The sequence below is a fragment of the Falco punctatus genome (assembly GCF_963210335.1).
Source record: "Falco punctatus genome assembly, chromosome: 1".
Classification (NCBI taxonomy): Eukaryota; Metazoa; Chordata; class Aves; order Falconiformes; family Falconidae; genus Falco; species Falco punctatus.
Window position 1 is genome coordinate 6093888 of NC_137580.1, and position 23165 is coordinate 6117052.

At 41.3% G+C, this 23165-nt stretch overlaps 2 protein-coding genes across 2 annotated transcripts in view; one reads left to right on the forward strand and one right to left on the reverse strand.

Annotated features, from left to right (window-relative positions):
• ANKRD50 (ankyrin repeat domain containing 50) overlaps positions 1 to 9482 on the reverse strand; it is a 121784-nt gene extending 112302 nt beyond the window's left edge. Inside the window, exon 1 of the mRNA XM_080373768.1 lies at positions 1 to 9482. This exon is cut by the window's left edge and continues 67438 nt beyond it. The gene's annotated coding sequence lies outside the window, so the exon portion shown is untranslated.
• FAT4 (FAT atypical cadherin 4) overlaps positions 1 to 23165 on the forward strand; it is a 366865-nt gene that overhangs the window by 19328 nt on the left and 324372 nt on the right. The gene's annotated exons all lie outside the window — the stretch shown is intronic.

Genomic DNA, 23165 nt, shown 5'->3' on the forward strand with positions numbered 1-23165 from the left:
ATGTGACAAAAGGGAAGCAGATGTGGGGGAGAGGTTCTATTAAAAGAAAAAAACAAAAAAACCCAAAAAAACCCAAACCACAATAGTAGATGGGAGAATCCTGATGAGGAATCCAGAATGGTGCCCAGGATCTTGAACGGCTGTCCAAGTGACAGGGCTGCCAGACAGTTTTTTGGGGTAAGTTCAGGACCTTCTACCACTGCAAAGTGTAACAGTTTTCTTATTTGATGCCTGGCTACTTGCTTATTTCTCCTGCTGTATGATTGCTAATTTAGATTATTTTTTTTTTTCCATGGCCTGGATTGAAAAGCCATGGAATACATCAGCCTTGTTTGAAGAGGATTATCACAAGGATTTCCCTGAAGCACTCCAGTTCTCCATGTGGTGCTAATAATCCTTCCACAACATGCAACCCTGCAAAGTATTTCAGGAGTGCATATAATTAATATAGCAAAGTTAGAAAAATCTACAAAGAAAACAAATATCTTTTCCTTTTCCCTCTTCCTTTTTTCCCAACTCTAGCTTCAAAGATAGGTCAAGAATTTTTCAGGTGGGGTTATAAACTTAATGTGGAGCTTTAATCTAGAATATAACATATGGAAATATGCTTTTAATATGTGTGCGTGTAGATTGCTTTTATCAGAGAAGTATTCTTCTGCCCTGGGGATTTTGTTTGTTGCTTCAACTGAAGAAAATGAGGCTGTTAATTTTGAAAGCTTTAAATGATGGCCTAAGCCAAGCCTAACTGGATGAGTAAAAACTTTGTGCTGCTGCTAACCATTCTCACACAGAATTTAATAATATAAATAATTACAGGAATAATACAAAATGCAAGCAGGCATCATCATCTTTGTCAGCTGTTTTTATAAAGAAGCCAGAAAGCTTTGAAAGGAGGTCAGAAGAAGCAGGTACACTGGGAGATGGTCCCGCTCTGTACAAGGCAAGGGATTTAAGCCTTGCTTTTCATCAGTTCATACCAGCAGCTAGTTTTGTCTCCAAAGCTAAAAATTTTGGTGTGACACACCTAATGTCTAGCTACTCGGAGCCTTTAGTGGAAGACTTGTCCCCTTCCTGGAAGCTACAGTGCTTTGAAAAGTGTAACTTAGTCTGATGCTGCTCTGCTTTTATGGTAAACTAAATAAAGATGATCTGCTTAAACACTCACTTTCCTTCTGCTTAGTGGTTTCTACCTAATATTAAAAAACGTCGGGTTTGTACGACTGCATTTCCCCGGACTCATGAAGAATCATGTGGCTTTTGCACACTCTGTTTAACTAATGACAGATATGGCTGTAGGTAGTCTGGACATTTTACTCAGAATATACCAGGTTCGAATCCATTGCTTTTTTTCCCCACGTATAGCCAAATTTTTGGCTGTGTCAAAGCTTGGCTTGTGGGTTGAAGAGTATGTGCCTGGCATGCTGGGGACTGCTGGGGGAAGGGGGGACAGCTGAGAAACATATGGCTTCAAACCACCTTTTTGCTTTCCTTATCCTCAAGAATTGCAGAGGGCTGTAAGTTTAGAGCCCCCCCACCCCCCACCCCCCCGGGCTTCTTTAAATTGCATCCAGCTGCCGTGGCCTCTAATGGGAATAGTCCATCATAGCGGTCAGCAACATCAACACTGCTCCCAGCCGCAGTTCCAAAATGCGTGGGCTGTTGGCAGGATTATGACCATCCCCAGTGGCTTTAGGTATTATTATTTCTGCAAACATATCGCTGAATGTTGTGCTCGTGTAATAAAAATGTAGAGAGAGTACTGTGAGTACCCCGTATTGGTGAGCCCTGCAAGGTGACACAAAATGACAAACTAGACCATAATCAAAACGTTGTAAAGAGACCTCACTTTATAAAGGGGATTTAATAGTGTTTACAGTGCGCTTCAGAATATATTCTTAATGGGATTAAGGTCACCCAAGTGATACGCATATGACAGAAAGCAGCGAGCAAATCTGTTGCACGGTGTGTCTGTAACAATTAAATAACGTGGGGATAATTCCATCATTTTCAAGAACAAGTTAACAATCAGGGAGCAGTCACTCATTAAACCACTTATGGACTCGAAATAACAGCTTAGCCTACTGTAAACATGGCTTTTTTGTTTGACTAAACTGTTGTAAAACATGAGCAGTAACATACACATTACATGATAACTCAGGAAAGACATAATAAATGCTAACTTAAGCTGGAAAGAAGCAAATTTAAAAGGCTTGGGCTGTTGAAATACCATCGTCTGAACCTAGCACAGGACGTAAATTAAAGATGTTACAACATGAAAGGTCAAAATAATCTAACAGCTTCACAAAATACTTGTTCTTTATGGAATATGAATTCTCTTATGGGAGCTTGGAACCTCTTTCCCTCTGTCACCTCCTCCCCCAAGTCTTAGGAATACTAAGAAATGCATAAACTATGTAGAAAGATGAATGAAGCTATTATAAAGAGATGATAGTCTGCAGATGGGGAACAATCATCTTTATTGTTGCTTCCCCTCACTGTAAAGTCTAGGAATGAAATTATGGTCCCGTTAAAGTCAAAGTGAATGTAGTCAAATAAATGATGGGTCAGGATTTTCACCATTGACCTCTATATGCCAAAACCTGAAACCCTGTCTTGACAAACCCAAATAGGTCTATATACTTTCATTACTCCTGAGTTTGCAGAGTTTCCCATAGCTCATGCATTTCTCTTCACTGTCCACATCTTTGAAGGTATCTCTCCACAGACCCTGGGCTTGCCCCTGTAATCCCATTCCCTGCTTGCATGACTGGTCACCTACCTTCCACACGGTGCCTGTCGAAGGGCACAGCGAGCATACCCTGAAGTGACAAGGGTTGGTTAAGTCCCCAGCCTTTTGCTACTTCACTTCCCTCAAAACCAGTCTAATTTTAAACTTTTTCTCCCCCAGAATTCATTACTCATCCCATCAGACCTCTCTGGCTCGCAAGACATTTTCTGCCTCCCAAGTCCTGGACGGAGGCTATATCAGAAGGCATATGGACTGGTAAAAGGACAATTAAAAATTCATCTCAGTAATAAATCACTTCACAATGGAAGACTTGACAGATACACTTTTTCTGACTACTGCTGAGTTGAAATGCACTTGAAAAGTACTTTTGAGCATCACAATTTGCAAGTGATTAAAAGAAAATAACAGCACACTGATGTCTATACGGAACAACTGAAAGAGAAATACAGTAATAAAATCGATGGTCCCTGAGGTAACACAAACTAGCCCTAAATGAGTGCTGCCAATAAATGTCACATGTGGCCCTTTTGCAGGTTTAAGGATGCAGGGAGAAACTCTGAGGCTGCCATATAGGCAGAGTCCAGGAGATTTCTTCTGCAGAAAACAGCTAATTTCATACCGGAGCCTCAGCAACCGCGAGCAGGTTTTACCTGTCGTCTCACATCTGTCTTGGCAGCTGTGGGACAGATCTACTGTGCCATGGGATGTCACAGGCTCTTCCATATATCAATGTGTTTCTTGTGGACTGTCCTAAAGCCTGTGCTGCTGCTGAAGGTTTCCAGGATTGTAATTAATCTGTATTAAAACAAGCCTTTTTTTTAAGCTACTGGCCTGACATTCTGTCTCACATTTGCCAGCGGGGGGATAACTGCATCAGATGTAGTAGGGGAATGATCAAGCAACTGGTGTTGCTTGTACATACACAGTACTATTGTATCATGTATAAAATAACTATGTTTCTGACGTTAAATGCTCACTGCCATTTCTGAGGAAGAACCACCAGTCCCTGTGATAAGTCCCTTTTTCCTTAATCAAGTAGGGCTCTGCTGAAATACAGTATCACGAGCTTTTGACAGCAGTGGAAGAAGAGGCACAGAAATGATCAGCCTGTTGGAAAGAGAATCTGATAAGCAACCTTTGGGAGTTGTCCCTGATATCCCTCAGATAGCTTCCCATCCGTGTTGGAAGGTGGACTTCAAACTGTGCCTCCTGTACCTTAGATAAATGCCTGCCTTAATCATCAGGGGACTTGCTTACTGATTTCCCATCTTTTCCTTCTTCCTCTATCATGGTTTTTTCACAAGATGCTTTTGGAATGTAAAGTAAAACAATATGTGAAATTATGAAAAAAAAAAAAAAAAAAGTTTCCTGCCCAATACCTAGGGATGAGAGCATGCAGCTGATGGGAAATAGCTGGATAAATGTATCTTCTTTGATCTGCATATTTCTGCGCCTTTTCTGTGTTTGTGCTTCTTGAGCAAATGGGGTTGGAAATGCTCTGAATGTTTTTGTTATATATATATATATATATATTTACACTGCAAACACAACATGAAAGCATTCAGTTTGAGACTATAGTCATTCCAGGAATACCAAATTCGGCTTGGTTCACCTAAATTGTGGGCTTTAAGCCCAATGGGTGAGACCAGCTCAGATTTGAATCTCCAGTGTATTCTTCAATGATAACTTGAAGTGAGAGCAGACTTCAGTCCTGGTTTTTGAAATTGCTTGTGACTTCAAAAACTCATCAAGAAGTAGTGCAAAGTTTTGCTTTTGCTGGTGAGCCTCATTTTGTGGAGTTTTCCGTAAAATCAAATTAAATTAAAGAAGAAAAAAAAATCTTCAGTGATTTAGCTCGCAGTATCAGAAGAGTCAGCTGTAGTCTGATTAAAGGTTAGATGTGTGGTTTTGTTCTCCTTACCTTGGTTTCTAACTTACCTTGTTTTACACTTTGTTCAAGACAGTGCACAATTTTGTGAGACGTGGTTTCCTATATCTCCTCTGACAGTGCTTCAGGGCTCAGGAGTTCTGACCAGTCTTTCCACTTCATCTTTGAGTTGCTCTGGCATCACACTCAGTGCCATTACACCCTGGTTTTGTCTGTGCCTGGCAAATCTTACAGCTTTCGAAATGGCTCTTTGTGAGAAAGCAAGGGACTGCCAAATTCATGGAGAATCCAGACTTTTAGCTCAAGTTACAGAGCCGAGAAGCGGTCTCCCCAAACTTGAATTGCTGCAGAGCTCAGGCCAGGACTTGCAGGCATTTGTATATTTTCACCCAGCTGGGTGATTTCATAATTGAAATACTGAAGAGTAGGAAGTTGCAGTGATGCTACGTGTGAAAAAATCAAGACAGGCTGATAAATGAGGTTGGTTACCGAAGCGACCTGAGGGAGACGTACAGTCTATCCCCATTGACGTAATGTTCCTCTTCAAAACCCAGAGTACAGTTAGGCTTGAGGATAATGCAATGAAGATGAAGACCAAGAATGAGACTCTGAGGACCTCTGCAGTGGGTGTGAAGGGCACAGTATGTGGAGGCAACTGCAGAAACAAAAAATCACAGAAGGAGCAGAGTTTGGAGTCAGTCCAGAGAGGAGATACTACTCTCAGAAAAGATGCTCCAAAAATCAAAGTTAGTATTAAACACACTGAGAGATCGGAGTAAGGGAAAAGGAAAGTTGTGCGTTCCCTGAAATGAAGCAAGTCACTGGCTGCCTTGAAGAGGCTTGACAGGGAGGAGAAGGTGGAGGAAATCAAAGAAGAAATGCTATTTTAGTGTCCCTAGTTCATTTTTCTATCCAGTACAAGAATCAGTCATTTGCACTGTTAAATGCACTAAAAGTTAAAGTTTCAGCTTCTTTTTCTTCAAAAAGGTGATTCATGGAGTTCTGTGGTGCCAAGACAAACTCGTTTATTCTCCTCCATCGAGCGTTTCACTTTTCCTGCAGTGTACCCTGCAGGAAACCAAAGAGTTATTGGGACTGCAAGGATTCCTCTGTTAGGATCAATCCATTTCTATTCTTTCTGTAAATGTTAGCTGTTATTCCCTTTTCTGTGCTACTTAAAGAACACAAAGCTGTAGAACAGAGAGCAGAACACTGTGATGGGAAAGGGAAAACCAATGTATTTCCCGCCTACCCTCTAGGAAACAGCAGCCACTGCAGCCCTCAGTCACCGAGAGGCACGTAGCGTTCTCCAGACTGCAGCGTCTGCCTGCGTTAAGAGCTCCACATAAAGAAGAAATCACGTCCTGGTTGTAGGCAATCAAATGGAAGGGATCCGTCCCAAGTTACTTACTGCTGTGCATAAGGAAATACAGACGCAGTGGAAGAGGAAAAATAAGTACAGAGTGTCAAAATATAAAATGCTGTAAAATGTGTCTTCAAATCAATGAAACATTTGTACAGGATGTTGAATTTCAGATGAGAGTGCCAGTTAAGTTTCCTGAATCAACAGAAATTTTTTCTTCATTGGGTTAAAGATAGAACAGAGAAAGGATGAAGTGGTATAAGGTAGAACGATAAACAGGCTACTTCACATAGCAGTGTGACGTGCCAGGTTCATCGTCCATACATGCATAACTAGCTATTTCCTGGGGATTATAAACCCAGACTACTCTTTAACTAATATCCTGGTTTCTGTGAAAAAGCCAACAGAAGTAAATAAAATTTATCTCTCCTAGTTAAGTAAGACAAATGTTCTCTAGAGAAAGACTGAGCTTTCTGAAGGCGTACATGCTTGTGGGTGTATGTATATCTATGCGTTTGTGTATGATGCCATGGCTGGCTGGTAGATCAACTCCCACAGAACCAGTCATGCAAGAGGATAAAAAAGGCTGATATGAAATAAAGCTGAGGTTGTACATGACTTCAATATTAGAAATAAGAACTTTTTATAGAATGGATTATGAATCTTCACATCCAGATCATGGATTCTTATAGGCCAAACCAGGATGGGTGCTCGGTTTTAGAAACGATTAGGTATTGCCCAGGTTAGAAAGAGCGAGCCGTACCAGATGGGTGCTCTAATTGCTGGCCCTCGGGGCCAGTCACTTGCTTTCCATCTTTGGCTCTTGTTGGAGCTTTTAGATATTCGACAACTGAAAAAGGAGACAGCCCATAGCCTGACCAGCAAGGTGGTCATCGGAGCTCTGGGGAAGAGCTCAGGTCAAGCAGGGTGAGGAAATGAGTGTGGGTTTTCCACCGGCTTTTTTTTTGCAGAAATGTGAATTTTGACAGATGACTGGGTCCAGCCCTGATGGAATTCTTCTCAAACAAAAAGAAAGAGCCACCCCAGAGAAGCCCCCTGTTTCACCACCAAACAAGCGAGCACCCAAGGCACTTCCCTGCCTGATTTAGGACAGCCTGCAGGTCTGAGTAGCTACCTGGGTTGTTTTGCTCTTTACTTTGCACAGGAATTCCCTGCTGACCTGAGAAATCTGTCATGAAATGTCTGTTTCTGCAAAATTAATTGAAAATGCTGTTGGCCACCTTTTCTGAAGATGCGCAGAACATCTTCAATTACCCTATATAAATTCTTTATTACTATTTTAATATAAATATAGGGGGGGCACTGGATTTCTGTTGCTTTATGAAGAACACATTATTCTAATACACCTGTGTACAAGTTGATGCATTGAGTTGCAATTGTACATACCCTATAAATACCTATATATTTGCATACAGCTACTTAAAATATTTTTGCATGTCCTTCCTCACATTATGTTTTGTTCCAGATTACAGATTGCTATCTAGTATCTCTAAGCAAGTCATTTATAGCAGTAAACACTCTGACATCTATTTATAATAGATGCTAGGAACAAGCTGGCTTGCTAATCCGGTGCTAAAAGCCTTAGTTATTTTGCTCAGGATTTTACCTCAGGGGTGGCACTCACAATTTCAGCTCCTATCTCAGCTGCTATCGGACTGCTAGCAAATATTTCGTTTGTCCTAATCAGACTAATATATATTTGAACTTTTTCAACAGACTTTTCTATGCTTAAGTTGTGTACAAATGCCATTCTCAGGTTTGTATCACACTGAGATGCACTGAAAAAATAATTTATACCTGAAAACAGCCCCAAATATGTATTTTCCCATGTGGAAAGTCATTAAAGCAAGATGTTTAAAGACAGGTTCATGCAACACAGATCTCCTCGACGTCCATGGTCTAAAGCTAAAGCTTTTATGAACCATATTGTCTGATTGTGAATTCTGGGAGCCTGAAGCCTTTCCTATGCCCTGATTCCAGGGAAATTAAACCACACACCACTGCTGGGAGGGAAGCTGCAGTGTCTTTCAGCCAGGGGACCAGGACTCTAAGGCATCACTGGTTTGTGGTGCAAGCAGCTAAATCAGTCACCGATTTCTCACAGTTCACACTACCATGCATTTTAATTCCATTTTCTTGTTTCTGGGAGTGGGTCTGCTGGGAATATCAGCTGTTTTACTGGTCTCTATTTGTCCCACCTCTCATTTCTGTTTGTATCGTATTAGCATATACTTGATTATTTACAAAATTAGTCTAAATTTTGTCACATGCTTATATTTGTGGTGATGTTTTTTATGGTGGCTGTGATTATACACTAAAACACATGTCTATTTTTTCCTGAGAGGTATTTTAGGTACCAAACTCTACCCACATGGCAGCCTTCTCTCTTTAGGGATGCTGACTGTGCACAAATGGCTGCTGTCTTTCTAAGGGCTTCAGGCAGAACCTTGTTGATGCATCCAAAAAAAGAAAAATACTTGACAACACCTACTTGTAGATAAATAATACATCACAGAAAAATTTAGGTTGGAAGGAAGCTATGGAGGACATCTAGCCCAGCCACACATTTAAAGCAAGACCAGCTTCAAAGTTATGCCACATAGAAGGGTTTCCATTTCTAAATGTTCATCAAATTAGACATAAATTAAAGGGTGCAGCCTTTGAGTCGGTGTATTCTGTTTCATCTTCCAGAGAAGCTTTATCCACATCCTCTCATGGTCTCCTGCCACAGGGCAAGCAGGGTTTTCCTTCCAGCATGACTCAGCTGTATTCTGCACCCCCCTTTCTCTCGGGGCTGTTAGCACCGTGTGGGGCACCATTTGCACTCGTGTTCAATTTAAAAGTAATAAATGTTCCGTTTGCTTTCAGGATGACAGTTAATTAATCTTCTGCAACAACACTGTTTTGTGGACCTATAAGACATTCCCATGATGGTGCTGTTGTGTCCTTATCTGGAGTGCCTTTGCTGGTCATTGCAAACTGTTGAAAAGTGCTCTTAGTCTTGCTTCTCACAGCTTAAATTAATTTTTGCAATAGATGAGGATTGTTCTGCTTCTGGGAGGCTCCAGTCTTGAGGTCCATGTGACCCAGATCTCCTGATCTGAGAAAGATCTGTGGATTTTCCCTGCAGGTCCAGGAATCTGCAGCTATAAAATGTATTTTTAAAAGTGATTTATTTCAAATTGCCTGCTCAGTAACGCCATTTTCGCACCCATAGGAAACAACTGGAGATGCTGACATATAGATCTGGTTTGTACAACAGTGCCAGGTCAACCAAGGAACTGCCAAGGTGTTTCAGCCTCTTTTCTGACCAGAAAAGGAAAATTGCTGCAGCTGTTAATGTCTAGGTGATTTTACTTCTGGCATCTATCTTGAGAACTGTCTGAAGAAGCACTAGTGGAGAAAATTGTAATTTCTGAACCTGGGTTTGGGTTTTCAGATTAGCAAGTATTTAAACTGGTATTTTTTATATATATTTATATATATATATATTTTTATAATATATTAAACAAATAATTGGGGACAGCATTTATAATTAGCATTTCACTCTATAAGAAGTGATGAGCTACGTGCCCAACATTCCCAGAGTTCGGAGGATCTTTACATTTCAGCCTGGCAAGTCGATATCTCCAACAGATTAAGAAAAGCATGCCAGCTGGCAATTAGGGCTTTGAGCCCTGGTCACAGCAACATCTGCTATCCTTATCGTGTGCTTCAGTTCTTATGTAATTGTGCATGGCTTTCTCTCGGTTCAGAAATCAATCAAGCATATAATAAATAGAAATCAGCGTATTGGAACCTCCTGCATAGGCTGATGCCCTCTGAAGAAGTTTTTGAGACACTTCAAGTCGCTGAAGTTTTCTTTCCTGACAACGTCCTGGCAATGACTCAGGTACACAAGGCATCTTCTCCGTCGTGTTTCCTTAGCAGTGGTAAATGGAACAACAGAAAGTGAGCCACAGCGAGGAAAGTACATGCTTTGTCTGCTCTCCCTTAGTTGGTGTATCCTGCTGCAGTTTTTATTGTCAGTATGAGTGAACTTCTGTTATTGTTGGATTTGAGGTTTGTTTGGTTTTGTCTTGTTTTTAAACCTGTTCAGTGCTTGCTCTTTTAATATGGGTAAGATTTAGGAGAAGACAGTACTTCAGATGTTGTAGGTGCAGATAAAATTACAGTTGATCAAAGCACTAATCCTCTTTTTCTTTTTCAATTAAAATATTATTACCCAAACAGGAAAAGGTGATAAATCTAAGAAAAAAAATTGCCTTTTTTTTTTTCAGTGAAAAACAGAAAAGAAAAAATTGTTGTCAAGTTCTAGAGTAAAACTGCAATGTGCTGCTTTCGACTCTGTCCAGACTTGCAACCCAGCTCTGTTTTTCTCCTTTATTTTGTGTGGAAAAGACCCTCAGAAATACAAGCTGTAAAGGGGACTAGGGCGTTTAGCCTGTTTCTTGATCAGGATGTTTGAAAACTCAGACCATGGAAGCACCCAGTGTAACTATTGACTGTCTCATCCTTTGTGGGCTACATAGACATGGCTAATAAAATAATGCAACATACTTCCCACAAATGTCCTTATACACACCCTTGTAAGAACTGTTTGTTTTGTAGAACCTGTTGTTCTATGGACAATATTAAATATATTTTTTTAAAGATTAGTTCCTCTGGATTAAAAAATATTTTTCAGGCATCCTTTGGGCCTGGAAAAAAAGTGGTTTGCTTTATGATAAATTCTAAATTTATTTTTCTTAAGTTTCTGCTAATACAATTAGGAAAAAATGTATCAATATGAAAAGTGATGGATATAATACATGGATGGTTATAAAAAAAACATTTTACTTCAAATATGTCAAAGCTAAATCCCTTGATTTTGCTGTTTAAATGTCACCTGACTTACCAAGAAAGCAAAGAGTCTTCATTTTTCTCATTCAAGGAAATTCAGGACTTTGCAAGCTGATACTAGCACTGCAGAAAGCATTGCTTTTCTAGCAACTTTCTAGGCAAGCCTTAAAGAACTGGTTCAGCCCCATTTTTGACCAAGTCAGTCTCCCACTGGTTGTCCCACCTCTTCCAACACAGGTATTCCAGAATTACTTTGCTTCTTTCGAACTATTTTTCAGCAGTTTTGTTATTAATGTAGGAATAAGCTAAAATGACTAAGACTGTGGAAACTGACTGCTCTTATTTTGCCACATGTCACATAGCACTGCTTCTTCGAGAAAGGCATGAGCAGGCTTACCCTGAGAAACCTGCTAAATGGAGAGTTAGAAAATCTGACTGAAAGCATTTTTTTTTTTTTTTAAAATGATTTATTATTATCATTCATACAAGCAGTAAATACAATTGTTCATCATTCACACAGTGCTTGTGAAATCTCTCTTAATGGTTTTAGGGTAGCACTTAGACCAAGTGTAAGCCATAGGATAAGGATACGGATAACAATGGAATTTCAGGGATGATTTAAACAAATCCTCCAAGAAGGCTTACAGTTGTAAGGCCTTAGAGGACTTTACCTTCTGCTGACCTTAAACTCATCACCCCTAAAGGGATAACTACAAAGATATCAGGACACTAGCATATCTGGTTGTGGCAGACTTTTGTAAGTAGAGCCCTTACTAGTCACTGAGGACTTAATTCAGTCAACTCACTCAACCTTGTCTTTAATTTCCACTGGTAATGAATTGGAGCTTTATGGAAATAAATCAAAAAGTATAAGTTTGCGTTAAGGCTTTAGGACAACACTGAGAAAACAGGAAGAAAGTAAAATCCTTGAAACTGCAATGGTTTAGTAGATCTCCAAAGTCAAACCATATTGAAACAAACATTATAGAATTCTGGATGGAGAATGCACCTGGAGGAGCATTTTAGATTCTAGCATTTTTCATTAAAAAAAAATAATACAAAAACAAAACTAGAGAGCGACGATATATTCCTACATATGTGAGTGAGCATGGAGGGAAGCCAGTTTGAACAAAATTTCAGTGGAGGACAGCTGGAAACAAGTGCTTCCCTTGCACATTTCTGCTTGTGCTTGTCCGTAGGCAGTAACAGAGACCAAGGAACTTGTACTACTTTGTCCTGAGCTAATGCAGTTGCCCGTGCAGCCTCACTAGCATCGTCTGCAGTAACCAGCAGCCTAGCCTAGGCTGCCCAGCACATACACGAAGATACATGTATAGAGCTAGCGTATTATCTGCTCTTTCACCATGGAACAGCCCTCAGTGCATGCTGCAAGGAAAACGGTGCTTACCCAGCATAGGGATGAACGTGATATGGATGAAAGATTAAGAGAGATAGAGAAAATATTTTTGGCTGGCAGGCTAGGCAGCAGATGGATTTAGAAACACCTATACGTCACATACATACATACATACATCTCTCCTCAGACTGTTATTCTGCTGATAGAAACTGCTTGTATTTGAGCTTGGGTGTGGGTAAAGCTAAAAAAACCTTCAGAAAAACATTCCAAAAGGCCCTTAATGCAGTTTTTCCTTTTCCTCAGGAAAGAGAAAATATGTCTTCTACAGAGGCATTACGTCAATGGTGCTAAATGTGATAGGCAAATGAGTCACGTTCGGCAACCTTTCCCCAGGCACCCATCTAGACATTAAACAGACACCTCTAGCATCCATTAGCTGTGGTTCCCTGATTAGCCTAGGGTGCATGGGAGGATCAGAGATCCGAGCCATAGCCAAAACACGTTAGTCAACGAGTGTCCAGTTTTTAAAGTGTTTCTCCAAAACCATGCCGGTATGCTACGTGGAAACGGTATGTGCAGATCCCGTACTTGTAAGTGCTTCTTATCAACGTATAGAAGCTGCAGAAACACAGTAAATGTAAACACATTCACCCCCCCTTTGTGATCAGCATCCCTTCACGAGGGCAAAGCTTACAGACTAAATGGTACAAGGATGGTTTCTGCTTTCAGATGATGTAACTCGGTTACATGGGTCACCACACTCACCTATGCTGATCATTGGTGTAGTACCTGTATTAAAATCCTATTCGGGGATTCCAGCTACTGAGTATGCTGTGTAAAGAGATATTCAGCTTTACTCCTCATCTGCCCACTCGATGTTAAGAGTCTAAGAAATATATCTGAGGAAGTGTCTTAAGATTTCTGACACTGCTGCAAAATACACGTACCAGACTTAAAGTATAAAGTGTATGTGTTCTGATCTTTGACTTTGTCTTTCATAGGTCTTCACTTTTCAAGATGTAAAGCCACTGTATAGACATTTTAGCAAAAGTGTTAAAAAATGTGTGTGATTAAAGAAGCGAGCATGTGTTATGTTGTATAATGCCATACAATTTCTCCTTTTTTATGGAAAATCATTAAGACACACTTGAAAAGTATAAGATTTTTCCTTATATTGTAGATAGAAATTGTTTCAGATTCATCATTACAGAGTCTCAAAGTTGTGCTGCAGACAGTGGTTTTGCAGATTTTTTGTTTTTGGTAGGGAAGGACCACCTTAGGCCATAGACTGAAGGTACTGAACAAAGTGCCTGATTGAAAAATACACAATCTTCAGTTCGTGAAGACATAAGCAACCAGTGATGCAACTGTTTGATATGAAATTAATCTTCTAGAATAGATTTGAAAACACAAAACTTCATTACCAGAATTAGGGAAAAGGGATTTGTGTGTGTGTGTGTGTTCCATGTGTGTCCCATAATTAAGTTAATAAAATAAATAGAAATAGCATCAAACAAGTAGAAAAATGCTAAGAATGTCTTTCGTGCTATACTGTACTGCACTCTTGACTGTCTTCGCAATGGCAGAATCCTCATTAATTCTCATTAGGTGAGATGAGTTAATGTAATTAACAGTAATGTTGTAGTGTCATGATACCCTAAGGATATATCGAGGCAGTTTGAAAGGAGAAGTAAGAGAGTATATTGAGTGAAGTGATACAGCTGCAAAAAACAGACAAGCTTTTTGGCACACAAACTTTTCCTCGGGGCCTAAAGAGAAACATCAAGAAAATTGGGCCACTTTTTCTAACCTTTAGAAAGGCTTCTGTGCCCAGAAGTTCTTTGGGGTTTTTTTGCCAAGTATTTTAGCTAGCCTAATGAAGGTCATTACCCCTCCCTACAATCTTTCCAGGCTTACTACACGTAGGCACTGAAGGCAGATATTGCTGAAACCAACCACAAGAAGAAAGAAATATATTTCCTCCTATGAAATCCCCGTTCTTCATCTTCACTGTCAGGTATGGACTGCATCATAACTCCCACCTTATTAAAGAGAAGCAATTGAAGTAAAGAGATAACAGACTCAGGTTTCTATCGGCAAAGGCCCACTTATTCAGATGATACCGTAGCAGAGGTAGCAAATACTTCACAGTAAAAATATTTCCAAACAATAGATTATCTCTTCTGGCTGACCATCCTTATGGATATGCATTTCTTATCACCTGCTCAGCTGAGAGAGCCTGCTGTGAAAAACAGTTTATACATTATTCAGGCTTAGTCAACTGATAGAGTAGATTGACCTTGTCTCCTGTGAAAAGAAGCAACTTTTTCTTTCTGGTGGCTTGCAGAAGAATAATGGCTGTGATGATAATGAATAGCTTATTCATATTTCAGATGTGAAATACCAATGGCATGCTAATTAGAGAGGGTCAGAGCACATGGGAATACAACGTGAACCTCTTAACCTTGAAGAATGATTAAGGAACTTTTATCTTTTGTTAAGAAATTCTAATCAGTCTTGGAACGGGATGCTTGATGTTCTTCCTTGCACACCATCCCCCAAATCCTTTTCTAGGTCACAGCTACCTCCTCACCTCGCTGGACTGCAGCTGGACCCAAGGGCCATGTGTGCTCTCGGGTGGCCCAGGAGCCCCTCAGACAGCTTAAATATTTGTGAAAATGAACCAGATCAAAGAAGGAATATCTCCGTGCCCCTGAGAAGAGAGAAAACAGGAAGACCAAGGAAAGGAGTTACAGACCTGGCACACTGGGCATCAGCTCTGCCGTTCCCAGCACCTCATTCATCCCGTATGGGGCAGAGCTGTTTGCACGGGGAAGCCCAGCGCAGAGCTGAAGGCCCTTCCCAGCCTGGGGAGGACAAAATGATGTGTTATCGCTGGCAACAAACTGTCCCCTCCTGAGGGTGGTGGAACGGGGTTGAACTGGCACTCTCCAGGATGTAACTCTGATTTGCAACCATCAGGGCAGAAATTTTGCTATCCATTCAAAGGGAAGCCCAAAAGTCATCCAGCTCATGACAGAAGAGAGCAATGATAATTTTTAATTACCAGGGTCACCTGCTTTGACTCGTTCATTAGGTATGCCAGAAAAAAAAAGAAGTTATTTTCCCTGGAATGCTTTCTGCAGATGTTATACTTAGTTGCTTATTATCTATTTTCATTGAAAGGAATGTAAAGGTTTGAAGAAGTCTTTTATTCAAGTGTCAGAGTCCCATATCTGACTATCTACATAATAATTTTATATTGTCAGTCTAGGGCTGTATCATTTTCAAAAGCTGAAGCAAATTTGCTATTTCAGAATCATCTGAGCATGAAAATTGTAATTTTTACACTTCAGGAGCGCTGATCCAACGGCCATTAAAATTTACTGGAAAACTCCAATTGATTTTAATGGGAGCTGGGCTAGGTCCCCACAAAATGTCTCTGATACCTTTTTGTATTTTGATGGCTCAAAAGCAGCATGGATTTAAGTTTCAGAGATGGCAAATGGTATATAGCACTCAGTCTTCACTCAGCAATGTGAAGGGGCCAGTCTGGAAATGATTTGCATGCAAAATCAGGAGCTACAAGCTTGTGAGGGAGGAGTGACCAAGGTTTTTGTTTGGGTTTTTTTGGTTTTGTTTTTCATTTTCCCTAGGCTATTAAAGAGGCTGAAGAAGGGAACTGAGATGTCCCATTAAATGGTACTGGAGATGGGAGATGGCAGCAAGAAAAGGAGGCACCCCATCCCTGGAGGAGTGGGTAGAATGAGGGAGGTACACATTTCCTACCCTTTTTTCATTCATTCCTTTCTCTAAATTCTCTCTCATTCATTCATTCATTCCTGCCTCTAAATCAGGGGGATGTGGGGGAGTGGTGGTGGTGGGTGGGTTGTGATGGGAGTGAGAAATGGTTAATTCTGTCAATACGTGTAATGAGTTACCTGTTGGCTGCAGAAAGTGCAGAGGTTAATTAAAACTGTAATTGCTGTAGCCTTAGCAAACAGGTCACGGCTTTCAATCAAGTGTGTGGCTGCAGGCTGGTTGTTTATGTCCCCGCTATCGGCTTGTGTGAGCGGCATACCCAAATGCCCGGCCGGTGGGTCCTGTCAGGTAGTCTCCTGTACAGAGACAAGCTGACTGCTTACAGCAAGAATTGCAGAAAATTGGTTTCCGACCCAGTGTAAAAGGATCATCGTAAAGGGAATAGAGGGGAGCCCGGTCAGCTGGAGACGTGGTCTTTGCAGCAGGCTGTTTGCTCTAGTCTGAACAAAATTGTTCCTCCTTTCTCCAAAGGCTGGCCCTGGCCAGAGGGAAGAGAAGTGGGGCAAGAAGCAAAGGTGGGGATGCCAGAAGCAGTGCTCCCTAGCTTTGTCCCTTGGCTGGGAGATCTTTGGGACCTATAACTAGGAGTGAGTTAATGTTGCCTTAAACAGACTTAATTTTCACAAGACCCATTGCTTCCCTCTCCCAACACTTACAACGGAAAATCTGGACTCATGGTTGCACATCTGTGTGAGCCCAGTCACCGTCTCAGCCTTGAGCTTGCTTTTAATGTCTGTGAAAGCCATCTCTGACAAGGCACCATCACTTGGAGATGTGGTGATGGGAAAGATGTTGAGAAATCTCAGGTCACTCCTGTATAATACGTGAGGAATATTTCACTACGTAAAAATGTGAGCTCTTCTTCCCTCTCACTTACTAGATGATGAGCTGTCCCTTACCACCTGGATCCTGACTAGATTAGCCTGGCCTTAGGTCTGACCTTCTCAGAAAAGAAAATGGTTATGGGAAGTAAACAAACTTCACTACCACAGACGTTATTTGTCCACCTCAGAAGTATTTTTGGGAGAGTTAAGTGAAGAAGTTCAGGTTTTTCCTTTCAGCAGAAAGGGAAAAAAAAAAAAAAACAAAAACCCACCAAAATGTTGAGAGCCATTCAGAAAGGACAAAAGGCATTTAAGAAAAACAGGAAGCTTTTGAACTGCATTTTCAAAGTGGCCTGAGCCAGGCATAGAGGTTCTTGATTTTTGTTACTCAAAGACAGAAAAAAACAAGCGGATCCACATACGCAACATTGATTTTCACTTGAAGGGTACAAGGTAGTGCACAAAGGTTTGGTCAAAAAAAAAACCAAAACCAACAAGAAAAAAGCCTGTCATTTAGGTGCACAAAGAATAGTAGCAAACCACTGCATTTGAATGTAAGGGTGTCGGTACAGAGAAAAGCAGGAAACATTTTGTAAATTCAAAGTTTGGAATTGAGTGAGAAAACACATACTAACCTGTGGGATGAGTATAAGCTGGAGTGTGGTTTTGATTAAATTCTGGTTTATGTTAAAAATGGATTTACTCCGCTACTGCTAAAACCAAAAGTTATGCAGTAAAACAGTACTTATTATTTATTGCACCTCCATAAAAATGACTATTCTTAAGTGGTGAAATTTGATAACAGCTTCACCCTACTATAATTATATGTTTGCTATAATTCATTTACTGACCAGCTGGCAATGGAAGGTGTTTTTTCTAGGAAAATGAAGTGCCTTGATTGAACAGAACAGTTTGGCATAAAGCGTTCCTCACACAATAGGCAGTGAACCTGCCCGAGGGTCAAGGTCTAATCGCAGCAAACAGTTGCTTAGACACCCGAGAGCATAAAGTATAATCATGGGACTGAGTTTCTCCTTGTGAAAGATCCTTGGTCTCTACAGCATCTGGGGCTGGGGGGTGGGGGAAGGTGTACACAGCCTGTGTTTGTCACGCAGAAGTTACGGCATTAACAACAGGTCATTTACAGCCCCCAAGTGAATGTCAGAGCTTATATTTGCATGCAGTGAGCACTCGACATCAGTGGAGCTGCCAAAAGCAATCTGTAAGGCAGCAAGGAACGTCACTGACACCCAGCGCAACACTGGCACCAGGATCGATACCCACGCAGCGGCTCTCGTGGCTCTGCGCTTGCATTAGAGCCTCCTTCTGTGACTTTCCTTCGCTGTAAACAGGAGCAGAGAAAAGCATATTGTTTTTGCAAGTCATATCACAAAACCTTTCTCCTTGAAGCAACACAATGAGTCAATCAATATGTTGCTTTTCCCCTGCCTGGTGAATGCTCACTCTTCAATATTTAATAGGCTCCTGGCAGTTGTGCATCTGGTGTCCTCAGCCAGGAGACCATGACCGCCAGGCTCCTCTCCCCTCTTGGCATCTCTCGTGTTGCAGGACAGCATCCACCAGCAATTCCCTTCTGACAAACCCCTGTTTTACTGCCTGCTTTGAGTTCACCCATGCCTCTCATTTCCCTCAAACCCTGGCTGCTGCCAGCTGAAGGCTACCAGGCTGTTCAGATGGGACCTTTCCTCTCCACGTTGTACAGAAGTTTCTGTAGCTGTTGCACAAGGCTGAAACTCCAGCCGTGGCCCCCCTGTGCCAGCTTCAGCAGCCAAACCCCCTTCAGACATAATTGCTCCCCAGCCACAGGTATATATGTCTGTAACTGATGGGGTCATGAGTTGAAGTGTGAAGGTGGGAACAAATAGAAAGAAAAAAGAGATTTGGACAGAGAAGAGGTTCTTGAACCAGTTTGACCGATGAGACCAATGTCTTATGTGACTTCTGTACTGGCACGGTCAGTGGAAAAAGTCCTATTGACATAACTGGCTGCAGATCAGGTCTTACGTGTTTGAAGGAAATAAAATACCTTTTATGTGATCTTAGCAAATTCCTCAAGTACCAGGGCTGAGTTGTTCCTGTAATATTTTACTAATAAAACCCCTGTACATATTCCTTAGAAAAATTTAGTATCAATGCTGGCACATATAGCAATTAGCTGTGGAGTTTGTTCACAGTATATACGTGGTTATGGAAAGATTTATGGCATGCTTAGGAATCCCCTTAAAGAAGTTATGTGCAGAACCCCCATGTTACTCTCAAGTGAAAAATCATTAAAGCTACAGAGTATGTATACACGCTCCAGACATGTTTAATTTTACTGAAATCAATGGACTAACAGTGGATTTGCAGCAGTGTAACTTCACAAAATCCAGTGCATGTAGTTTATGCAGCCTGTGAAATTTTCTGGAACACTTCAGAACAAAAGATGTTGAATTATCTCTGCTAAATGGAAAATGTGTGCTTGAAAACTGTTTTTCTAGTAAGCCACAGATCTAACGGAGAAAACAAATTACCTGTCCACTTGGAGCTAGGTGCTAACCTGAGAGTCATCAGTTATCATAATCCTCTACTCAGCGACGAGATTGGATGTGTATGAGGATGGATTTATTGCCGCTGATGAGATCTCAGCCAGAGCATTGTCAGAGTTCAGGCAACAGATGGTTCTCAAAGGAGCTTTCAATAGGAAAGCAGTATATACAAGTAAACAGTGCCTATGTGTGTGTATATGTTTATTCACATGCACACATATATCTATATATACATATATCTCATATAGTGTTGCTCTTTTATTATCGCTGATGAGTCTCTGAATTCTAAATAAACTGTGGACTAACGGTTGGATGGGTAAAACATACTTATACAATCACAATAAAATTTTACCTTTTCCTTGTACCCAAGGGCATCTGATATAGCAACTTTTGAGATCTGTTTTCCCCTTATTTGCTTACCTTTCTGGCAGAAAAGAGAAACTGCTTTTGACCCCTGTAACTTTGCATGTCCTTTCAGGCCCATTGATCGCTTGCAGTTCCTCCAACCTGGCACCTAGCTGATAGCTACACCACAGTCCCACACCGATACGCTTGGGTTTCTCCATGCCTGTTTTTCTCTAACCTTAACAATGATAGCCTCTGTTTGTCTCTGCTGCTTCTGTTTGGAATAGTTTCCCCAGAAATGCTCCAAATCTAAAGCACTGACACCAGACCGCTTTAAGAACATCAGCTCCTGCATCTGTCCCCCATAATATTACCCGTAAGTCCATTCACCCTGAATTATTGCTGCCTTCAGTCTCATGCAACTACTTAGGGTATTTCCTCTGTAACCTGTAAAAGTAATCCCATGCTTTAGCATGTGCCCATACTGTGCCGATTTTATCTGTGGATATAAGCTCTGTTTTTAAGTCAATGGCCTTTAATAACATTAAAATGGCATTAATGCCACATGCTGGCTCTTCAGCCCTTTACACTTTGTTGTGTCTGGTGTGGAATTGCTCTGGGCAGCCTTCACTTCTCCCCTGGACCCAACATTTTTGCTCCTAACGATTTGGACTTACCCTGTCTGAACTTTGATATTCACCGTACATTTGTTTTAGTGGGGTGAAGTCCTTCAGTCCTGTGCAATACCAAGTGGAAAACACATAACGGGAGAATTGTGCGGTAGTTACAAATGAAGCTTTCTTCAAGGCAGACTTTTTTTGTTGCAGGCTTTTTTGTTTGTTTATTTGGTGTTTTTTTTTTTTTTTCTTGCAAACCTTGAAACTTGTTCATCCTTTTGCTGCCCCTAAGGAACATTACAAACAAAACCTACAGCTGAGTGCTTGCTCCAAAAGCCGTTCTCTCCTCTGAATATCCCCCATCCATATCAGACTGACTGTGATCTTGTGGTACGTGCAGCCGCTGTCTACTCTCTTCCCTCTGGCTCTCAGCTGTGCTAGAGCTGATAAATGCTGTTTCAGCTGAACCTGCACGGCCGCTGGAGACAGATGATGAGATTCATAACACTGTGTGGGAATAACACTCACCAAATATTCTTGGTGCTCTTCACACCATCTGGATGTCACTCCGGCGTTACTTCGCAGCACAAATGGGTTGAAATAGCCAGATGAGCTCACAAATACTCCACGTATTTGTGGAGCAGTGGCTCCGTGTGCAGGCCAGTGTGTAGCCCCAAACTGCATGCCCAGATGCAATTCAGTCACGGCAGTGATCGCTGCTCTCTACGTTGCTCATGGGCAGCATCCAAGGAGCTGAAATCGAGTTATTACTCCATTATTTGGTTCTGGACCATTGTTTCTGTAATATGGGAACAGGCTGTAAGGAATTATATGATTACTGGGGTTTAGATGTAAATAAAACTGATGGGTGGGTGGTTTAGCAGCAGAAAAGAAGGCTTGTACGTACTTTCCTTACTACTGGAGAGCAGAGGAGCTGTGTTGGTCTCAGTAATGCTGCTCATTTAAATGGAAGTGGTGGGTTTGGTGGTGTCTGCCTGCTGAGTTTTCAAGGTATAATGCAGCTAGGTTTACATTTTTAAAAAATGGGAAGATATTTCCACATTTTACTGGATATTTTTCTTTATTAAATATTAATTCTCATACCCAACTAGCCCATCTAAGTTGCACCATAAGAGATAATTTCTTTGGCAGAAAAGCATGAGCTGCCCTGTCCCCATCTGGCTGGTTCATGGAGAGCCTGATGCTGAGAGCAGACAGGCCAAGAGTGGTGGGTGTCCTCTCTGGGTGCTCAGTGCTGCAAGGGTTGATGGGTGGACAGCCTGGGTGAGACATCTCCAGCTTAGAAGTGAAGGAGTCTGTCTCATACTGTGTGGGTGGCTGGTGTGGTGTCCCCAGCAAGCATTTTTTTTCTCCCCATCAAATCCGTTTGCAATCACAGGCTCCCTCAATTGTCCCTTCTTTGTGAGTTTTGGACCTAATGCTTATTTTGGATGTATTTTAATTAAGAGATGTCTCAATATAGAGGAGATAAGAACACTTTGTACTTGATGGTACCTTGACCATGGTGGGAGAGTGAGAGAGAGATGCGGTGAGGTGTCAATGATATTTAGGTTTGGTTTTCAGTCAACAGGGATTACATATACAGGTTTGCAGAAAGCACAAAAAAAAAAATCTTTCTGGGGAATTATTGTGAAATAATAAAACAATCAATTGAAAATTTTAATGGGAAAAAATAAAATTGCATCATACTATCATTATTTGACAGAGAAAAGTATAAAAGAGGTCATCCGTACCTCGCAAACTATTACAGAAATAGTGCTGTATTTTCTTTTCCCATCTATTGCCATCTGTGCCATTCCAGACTTACAGTAAATCAAAATCAAAACCAAAACCTGATTCTATGGAAGAAGGATGGGGTGTCTGTGAGGGAAAAAAAGACTTTCCTTTTTTTCCCTGAGGTTGGGGTGCAGTCAGATCAGCATGGCATGACTCAGCGGTAGGAACGGACCTGCTGACATCCCGGCAGCCCTCGTTGTCACATTGCCGGGTTGACCTTAGATGGTCAAGGGATTGCCTTGGCCTGAGACTTGGAGGAATATCCTCCATTCCCACCGGCTCTGACTCACCTGGGATCAGGCCAGACTGGTTCTAAGGTGCAGACAGTTCTTCCCGTGGGATCAGACAAGCAACATCATATTCATTTAATTTTGGCCGTAGTTCAGACCTCTCATATCTCTCTATGCTGTCAAAACTCAATGATTCTTTCCCCAAAAGTCTCAAGGCTGTATTTTTGAACCTCTTTCCAAGCCTACTTGTACCATCTGCTGCATTTATTCTCCTTTAGAAACAAATGACCTCTATCTTAAAAACTGTTGAGGAACCATCCTTATGCACAGCAATCGCTTCTTTTTTTTTTTGAAGCCATGTCCTACAGCAGCTAGGACTGGTCTTAGCTCTGTCTGCCTTGGCAAACGTAAGACTACAAAGCTGAGCTATTGGTATTCCCCCGCTCAGCGCGTTGCACATATGACTGCATCATATATAGTACATCCTACATCTCACATGTGCTAGGTTGTCCATTGCCAGTGAGTGCCATACCACAGCTCTCTGCAGGTCACAGATTTCTGCCTTTCCCTGATATTAGGGTGACAGTATTTGCTCGATGCAAACGGAAAATGCATCACTTCTCAGCATAGGTAGTAAGATGGAGCTTCTTTAAAATGGAGCGTTTCTGACGACAACCACTTTATAATGGCCATGGAGTTCTCACTCGGGAGATTCAGTTGCCAGTTTGCAACCGTCTTTGTCATATTAGTAGCTATGGAGC